Consider the following 9,348-nt stretch of genomic DNA (forward strand, 5'->3'; position numbering starts at 1 on the left):
AAATATACGAACATTTTAAAACAGCCTAGCAGACAATTAAGCAGGTTGCTTTGTAATTGATAGAAATGATGTATGGAATGCATTCAGGGAATCTAGAACAACAATGTCAGGAATGAATAGGAAAATCATCTCATAGGACGAGAAAGAAGTTAGCAGTAGAAACCCATTTCTCACAACCAAGGTAGTGGTGAGAAGCTAGTAAAATCCTTTGTCAAAGCAAACCATTCAATAGGACTGAGTAGGTTTCTGTGAATCTTTATAATATCAGTTGGGCCAAAGCTCTGCCTGGCTGACTGGAATACCAACATTACCTAACCTGTCCCATCCTGATTGCAGGCTCACAGAAAAGTGGCAACTATGTTCTTTTAACTTACTACGGTATTGTTGGTCAAAGGTGCACTTAAATGCTTTTGATGGTGATGATTATAGAGCAAAATGAAATATAAATGCCTGGTGACGTTTCATTGTAACAATTGTTATAACCTCATTATTAAGGAGATGAATATCTTCATATTCCTAAACAAGAGGTAATCACATGTCTAAAGCATCTTTGCCCCTCACTTATTTTGTTAAAATGCTATTCTCATTTTCTTCCCATTTTCCCTCTTGGTATGCATTAGTTACTATGGAAACATCAAGACACTAGAGTTTCAGTATCTCAACATTCCCAAGTTCTATTATAGTATGAAACCAATTTCTATCATGGTTTTGGGAGAGGGAGCTGTTGCCATTACAAATGAATGCAGGACCAAAAAAAAAAAAAAAAAAAAAAAAAAAAAAAAAAAAGGGCCATCATGATATCATCAGACAAGCACAGGCTTTATTCAGACATCATCAGATACTGGTTAGGGTTTATCTAACCTGTACCAAGACCCAAGTTGGGGCTGACTGGAGAAGTGGCTCAGCCATTAAGTACACTTTTGCTGCTCTTACAGAGGACCCAGGTTGGGTTCCCAGCACCCATCTCAGGCGGCTTACAATCATCTAAAACTCTAGTTCCAGAGGATCCAATCCCCTTGTCGTGTCTCTTTGGGCACCTGCACTCGGTGCACATACAGACAAGCAGCCATATACACATACACATTTATAAAGATAATTTTTTTTAAAGATCCTCACTATAAAAGTTTAGAATGATACACCCCACAGATCCTAAGAAGTTAAACAAGAAGGAAGGACCAAGTGAGGATGCTTAATCCCACTTAGAAGGGGGAACAAAATAATCATGGGAGGCAGAAAGATGGAAGATCCTGGGTGGAGGGGGGGGAGAGGGGGCAGCATCAGGTAGGGGAGATGGAATAGGGGTTGGGAGGACTTCTAAAAAGTCCCAGAGAGCTGGGATGTGAGAGGCACCCAGGACTCAATGTGGGTGACTTTAGACGAAATGTCCAACAGTGGGGAAATGGAACCTGAAGGGACCACCTCCAGTAGGTAGACAGGACCCCCAGTGGAGGGATGAGAACACCAACCTACAATTCTACTCCAAATTGCTCCTATCTAAAAGAAATACAGGGACAAAAATGGAGCAGAGACTGGAGGAATGTCTGACCAGTGACCAGCACAACTTGGGATCCATCCTATGAGCCCAAACTCTGACACTATTACTAATGCTATGTTGTGCTTGCATAACAGGAGCCTAGCATGGCTGTTCTCTGAGAGGCTCTACCAGCAGCTGACTAAGACAAATGCAGACACTCACAGGCAAGCATTGGACAGAGAAAGGTCAGGGATCCCTATGGAAGAGTTAGGGGAAGGATTATATGCCCCAAAGGGGATAGGAACTCCACAGGAAGACCAACAGAGTCAACTAACCTGGACCCCTGGGAGCTCCCAGAGACTGAATCACCAACCCAAGAGCATACATGAGCTGGTCTGAGGTCCCCAGCACATATATAGCAGAGGACTGCCTTGTGGCTTCAGCAGAAGAGGATGCACCTAGTCCTGCAGAGACTTGATGCACCAGGGAGGCAGGTGGAGGGGTGCTACTCTCTCAGAAGTGAAGGGGAGGGGAGTTGGGAGAGAAACTCTGCAAAGGGAGACATAGAAGGGGGTTCCCTCCTGCATTTGGGATGTAAATAAATAATGTTTAGAGTCCTTGCTACAGTTATCAACAAGGTCTCCTCCAAAATACAATCTATTTATAACAATATCAGCTTAGACTCTTTCAACTCAAAATTTAAGAATAGTTTTAAAAATTAGTAGTCAGGCATGATGATGCACACCTTTTATTTGTTTCTTTGTATGTTTGTTTTTCTAGACAGGATTTCTCTATGTAGCCCTAGCTGTCCTGGAACTCTCTCTGCAGACCAGGCTGGCCTTGAATTCATGAAGATCTGCTTGCCTCTGCCTCCTGAGTACTGGGATTAAAGGTGTGTGCCACCACCTCCAGTGGTGATGCCCACTTTTAATCCTAACACTCAGAAGGTAGAGACAGACAGGTCTCTGTGAGTTTAAGGTCAAGCTGACTTACAGTCAGGCCTGTGTAATGACATATTGCTTTTAAAGGTCAGTGATGAGTAACTGAACCACACTATGGAATTAATTATATGTATATTATGAAACAGTTAACTTTCTTATGAAGAAACAAAACACACATGCACAAAGTATGATGTACATATTCCAACCACTAGATTTACAGATAAGTAGATAGCTTGAAAGATAGATTAAGCTGTTCCTACTGTATTTTCTCTTTCTAGAATATTTGAGAATCCCAGAAAAGCTCTACCACTTCCATGATTTCATCACTTTGTAAAAGATGCTCATATATTTATATACTGACCCCCAAACCTTTGACCCTTTTTCATGTACTACACATCTTCACCACAATGTCTCACACACTGTTAAAACTGACTCCCACATCTGTATTAGTGATGGCTTTTCAATGTGCCCTTGAAAATTATATATGTGTGTATATGTATATAATATTCTAAGTAATTGGCTCATACAATTATTGAATCTGATAAATCCTGTGATAGGCCATCTGAAAACTGGAGACCCAAGAGATCCAACATACAGCTCCAGTCTAACTCCCAGGTCTGAGAACCAGAAGAACCTAGAATCTTCCATTCTCTAGAGGCTTAGGAGATGGTTCCGTGGTTAAGAGCACTTGTTGCTTGTTCAAAGATCCCAGGCACCCACAGTAGGTAACTTACAACAATCTGTAATTTCAGTTTCAGAGGATCTCACCCCCCAGTTCCAGCCTCCAAAGCCACCACACACACACATAGTACACAAATATACATGTATGTTAAACACTTAAAACAAAAAAGAGTAAATACAAAACATGTTTAATCCCATTCCAAGTACAGCAGACCAATGTCACAACTTGAGAACGAACAGAGGACAATGAATTCTTTACTCCACTGCTTGTTCTCTTACACCTCTACAGATCAGAAGAGGCTTACCCTCACTGCAAAGGACAGCTTGTTTTGCTCCCGTCCATTTCATTCTTATCAATTTCAAATATTACTTCCATCCAAAACATTCTCACAATTACACCCAGAATAATATTTAGCCAAAACCCCAAGCGCTTCGAGTTCCAATCAAGTGGACACATAAAATAAACCACCTTAACATCTTCCCTACTGAACAGACTGCTCTAGTCTTTGCTCAGCTGGGATCCTGGATCAACCTGATCACTCAATCTAGAAACCCCCTTACTTACAATATTAAATCAATACCCAAGCTGTGTAAAACTTACTTATCTCTTAGGAAATTCTTCATCCGTGACCTTTTCTGTCTTTCCCTTTTAACATCATCTATTAAACAATACTGTGGACTCTGATGGTTAAGCTCACAGCAACCCTACCTCCCATCTACCCCCTTTTCCCTGGTCAATATAGTTACTATTTTTATTTCTTCTAATGGTTTACTCTTTCGTTTTAAATCATACATATAAACTTGTCTTTTTTATTTGTTTAACCATAGATCATCTCTCTTAACTCTCTATTTTACAAAATAAAATCATTAGTGTACTGTTCCCTCCAACTAACTTTCATCTCTTCCTCCAAACCAGTATCCATTTCTGCAACTCTGTTTTCACCCTTGTCCAAACCAACATTTTAACAAGCCTTGTTCTTCCCTACTTCCATCTATGCCACCTTTAAATTCTACTACAGCCAGAATAACTCTTTTTTTACACAAGCCAATATAATTATTTTATGACATCATTAAAACACATAAGTCAGTCTGATAATCCAGAATCTTGTTTCTGTAGTTGGATAAGTTAGATCTTATTCACTAGTTTGCTGTACATAGATGACATCCAAAATGTTTTGATATCCTTTTTTTTTTTTTTCGTTATTATGGCTTCCTGAATCAAAGCAGCTGAATTTGAAACAATTTAATATATTTTCCTTGAGGATTAATGCATCTTTCTGAGCTTGATAAACATGACAAGCAACATTTCCCTTCATCTGAATTCTGCAAATTCTACATTTATTTTCACATACAAAAATTCAAATTTCAACAAAAGACCCATTACCATGAATACCAGTGTATCAACACGGGCTTCACTTTGAAATGGAATCCCGACACCAAAGGGTAACACTGCTGATACATAGTCATAGACAGACAATTCTTTCTGTTTCCGAATTGTTTGCCAAGCTAGCTGTTCCTTCTGTTTTCAGGGAGACTACAGTCTACATTGTTGCGATTCAAGATCCTCCAAAGGCTTCCTCTGGGGCCCTTCACCATAACTGTGCACCCCTTCAAAAGTGGTGGCAACGTTTTCTGGAATATCCATGGTGTGATTGCTGAGAATGACTCTCATTCTCTCAGTAGATGTGGCAAAAAGAAAAAAAAAAAAAAGAAAAGCAAAAGAAAGAAAAAGTCACAGTAATCATTCATGAGCATAAATCAATTTCTTCAATCAAAGGCAGATTTATTTCTGATTAACCATCCCATAGAAAATAAATATAGAAGCTGAATGACCAGGCATGGTGGTGCTTATCTGCAATCTCAAAACCCAGGCATTTGAAATAGAAGGATCTGGAATATATACTAAAACCTTGTTTCAAGAAAAAAAAAAAAGCTAAAATTCTGAAAAGGGGAGAAATGTAGAGCAAGAAGCAGATGAGCCGGCCAGAGATCTGGTTATACATTTGCTTCTAAGCAATCTGCCAGTTTGAAATCTGTGGAGGACATGCTAAGTGTCTGAGCAGTCATGGCGGAAAAAAGTGTCAGAGACTCTCAGAGGAGAAATAGAACTTATATGAGGGAAATATAGTTGAGGACCAATGAAGGAAAAGTAATCATAGTAAAAGCCACAAAAATCTCAGCCTACCCCTCCTGATCTTAGAACAGATCACTGGGAGAAGAGTGAATGGCAACTGGATCAGCCTTATAAAAACTAAAGCCCAGTCTCAACCTCTAATCAAATTAACTAGAAAAAAAATCATCCTGAGTGAGGTAACCCAGACACAGAAAGACAAACATGCTATGTACTCACTTATATATAGATATTAGTAAAGTAAAATTATATATATGTATATATATATAATATAACTTATATATATATGTATATATATATAATATAACTTATATATAGATATTATAAAGTAAAAGAAAATCATATTATGATCCACAGACCCAGAGAGGCTAAGTAACAAGGAGGGCTCCAGAGCAGAGACACATGAGTCTTCTTGAGAAAGGGAAATAGAATAGACTATCAAGGGTGAAGGTGGGGCAAAGGTGTGGGATAGAAATATGAGGTATCAGTGGGGGAAACAGTGGAAGGAGAGAGTACTGGAATTGGGGAGCACCTCAGAGATTAGCTAGTGCAATGAAAACTCACAGGAATCTGAGGATGGCCTTAGCTAAGACTCCTAGCAATGGGGGATAAGGAGCCTGAACTGACCATCTCCTGTAACCAGCCAAGACTTCCAGTAGAGAGATTGAGGCACTAACCCAGCCACAAAACTGTCAACCTAAAATTTGTCCTGCCTACAAATGTGCTGGGGTAAAGGTGGCACAGAAATTATGGGAGTGGCCAACCAATGACTGGTCCAGCTTGAGACCAATGCCATGAAAGGGAGCCCACCCCTGATACTGCTCAGATAGGAACAAGAGGCTAGATAACCCAGAGATCTAGGGTTATTCCTAATGATATTTTGCTATACTCATAGATTGATGCTTAGTCCAATTGTCATCAGAGAGGCTTCATCGGTCAAGTGATAGAAACAGATGTAGAGACCCCCAGCCAAACATCTGGTGGAGCTCAGGGAACCCTATGGAAGAGGGGGAGGAAGAATTGTAGGAGCACAAGAGAACCCACAGAATCAACTAACCTGGGCTTAGAGGGGCTCACAGAAACTGAACCAACAACCAAAGAGCCTGCACGGGTCTGACCTAGGCCCTCTGCATATATGTTCTGGTTGTGTAGCTTGGTCTTCTTGTGGGACTCCTAACAGTGAGAGCAGGGGCTGTCTCTGACTCTTGTGCCTGCCTTTGGGACCCTTTTTTTTGACTGAATTGCCTCATCCAGCCTACAAGGAGAGGTGCCTAGTCTTATTGCAACTTAATATGCTATGGTTAGTTGATATCCCTGAGAAGCCTGCCGTTTTCTGGAGAAACAAAGGAGTGGATGGGGGGGTTGGGAGACTGGGCTGGGAGGAAAGGAGGGAGGAGAAACTATGGAATGTAATATATGAGAGAAATATAAAAACTTAAAAAAAACATGATCAGGCCCCACATACCTTTAATCCCAGGATCAGGGAAGCAAAGGCAACTGGTTCTCAGTAAGTTCAAGGGCATCCTGGTCTATAGAGCAAGTTCTAGGTCAGCTTAGGCTACATAAAGAAACCTTGTCTGGAAAATACAAACTAAACAAATAAACAAACAAGAAAGAAAGATGGCCATTTATTCTTGACTTGTGCTCTTGCCAAAGGGAAGGGAAATACCAGCTAGAAGAAAAGAGCATCAACCAGCAGCTCTTCCACATTTGATTTGTGTTCTACACTTAATTACTAGTAATGGGCCATTCAAAAAGACAACCACTAGCCCAAATCAAGAGACAATGGACAATAAGCACAGACTTCAAGATGATTCGGATATCAAATTTCTCAGATTTAGATTTTTAAATAAATACACTTGACATATTCATGACACAAGGGATAATTTCAACCCTGTATGATTGGTTACATGCAATGTCAGTTATTTTCCTATTGCTGTGATAAAGCACCATGAGCAGGCAATTTACAGAAGGACGAGTTTGTTTGGACTATGGTTCAAGAAGGATAAGAATCTGTTGTGGTAGAGAGTCATGGAAGCAAGCAGCAGATGCTGGAGCAGGAGCTGGAGACTCACATCTTGAATGGCAAGTATAGAACAGAGAAAGCAGGAAGAGCACTCAAGCACTGAGAAGGTCATGAGGCTTTGAAATCTCCAAGCTCATCTTCTTTGACATACTTCCTCCAACAAGACCACGCCTCCCCAAACAACACCATCAACTAGGGACCAGGTGTTCAAATGCCCGTGAGGGACGTTCTCATTTAAACCTCCATATATCCAGAAGGATTATATTAAGGAAGCAGGTTTATTACTGTTAATCCATTGAGAAGGCCTAAAAGGAGCAACACACTAATAACAATGAGAATGCTTGGCACTTAAATCTTGCTTGATAAATAGCATGCCCCATCCAAAGGAACCAAGATTCTTTGCAGAAAACACTAATTCCAAAAGGTTTAGGCAACAAATAAAATGGGCTTGAAACTTCTTTTTGTCCCTAAAAGTAAAGAATTGTTCAAAGAATCATGGGAACATGTTAAAAAGACACAGGAGCCAAACTAAAAGAGTTCCCTCTAGGGGAAAAAAGGGAGGGGTCCCTATGGTAAATTTGAACATCCCAATAACACACTGAAAATTATTAAGTGAAGTAGAAAGCCATGAGTCCACATTGACATGAATGAATGATGAGACACTTCCCTAGCAGGGGAGATACCATGATTATGAAGGTGGTTTTCTCAGGGTGAAGCTCATTTCTTGAACTCTGGATGTACTGTCCCTTGTGACTTCCTCAAATGTGGAAAACTTGACTTGAATAATTTGTGGAAATACATGTTTTTCCCCCAAAATAAAAACAGTAAGTTTTACGTGTGTGTGTGTGTGTGTGTGTGTGTGTTCACTTTCTAGTCTTAGAAACAGATAGACAGACATAGAAAGAGTCAACATTGCTTTCTGCCAGATACTTAAAGTTGGCAAGGACAAAATAACTTCTCATTAGAGAAAATACAGAAGACTTCACCTTAATCAAATGAACAAAGAGAACATCATCAATAGTAAAAACACAACGGCCTGGAGGGAGGAGTCTGAGGTACAAAGCACTTGCTGTTCTTGCAGAGGATCTGAGATCAGTTCCAAGCACCCACATCAGGTGGCTCGCCGTGGCTTGACTCCAGCTCCAGTGAATTCAACACCTCTGGCCTGGACAGTCTTATCCCAACACAGATACATACACCTAATTTAAAAACTAATAAAATAAATAGTTTTCAGAAAATAAGAAAACGGTGAAATAACATGCTCCCTGGTAAGCTATCATGAAAGAAACGAGCATTATTTCTTTGGTGTTCTGCCCAAATTTCATAGCTAGAATGTAATCATGAGGAAATGTCAGAAAACCCAGTTACAAGTCATTTCACAAAATAACTAGACTATTATCTTCAAGTATTGACAATTGAAGGCCACTGAGCAGGCATTAAAATAAAGTGCAACCCTTGGTTCTGAATTGAATTCTCTGGCTTAAGGACACTGCTGAAAAACTGGCAAAACCTGAGTGGGGTGAAGCAACAGCAGTGTTAGAATCTAATGTTGATGGTTATATTATAGCTGTATAACACAGGATTTTTATATTTTAGAAAAACGCACGTAAGAAATAAGAGGGTATGGGATGGGTGATGTTCTTTGTATTGTGTTTAAAACTCTTCTGTAGGGATGAAACTGTTTTGAGGCTTATGAAAATGTCCTCTGGAGCAGGCAAGATGGCTCAGAGGGTAAAAGTACTGGCTTCCAGGCCTGAAGTTGTCAGTTTGATCTCCAGCACCCATGCAGTAGAAGGTGAAAACCAATTCCAACAAGTTGGCTTTTGTTTTTCATGTAGGCACCATGGAGTATGCACACACACACACACACACACACACACACACTAAATGTAAAAAAATAAAATATCTTATGGAATATTTTAAATGATGAATTAAAAATTATGATATCAAAAGATATCTTTAGCAGAACTTCCTGCTACAATAATTTGCATAATTATAGCTAAGGAGTCACTAGAAGGCTAGGAGTAAAAGCTCATGGCAGAACACTTACTTGGCATGCCTGAGAAACTGGGTTGAAACTCCAATAACCACAAAA

The 9,348-nt window shown here is 39.9% G+C and overlaps 1 pseudogene; it reads left to right on the plus strand.

Moving 5' to 3' along the window:
* The first annotated feature begins 7,912 nt into the window (after nucleotides 1-7,912).
* Nucleotides 7,913-8,057, plus strand: LOC117695661 (U1 spliceosomal RNA; annotated as a pseudogene).
* Nucleotides 8,058-9,348: the final 1,291 nt, after the last annotated feature.

This window comes from Arvicanthis niloticus, chromosome X, assembly GCF_011762505.2.
Source record: "Arvicanthis niloticus isolate mArvNil1 chromosome X, mArvNil1.pat.X, whole genome shotgun sequence".
NCBI lineage: Eukaryota > Metazoa > Chordata > Mammalia > Rodentia > Muridae > Arvicanthis > Arvicanthis niloticus.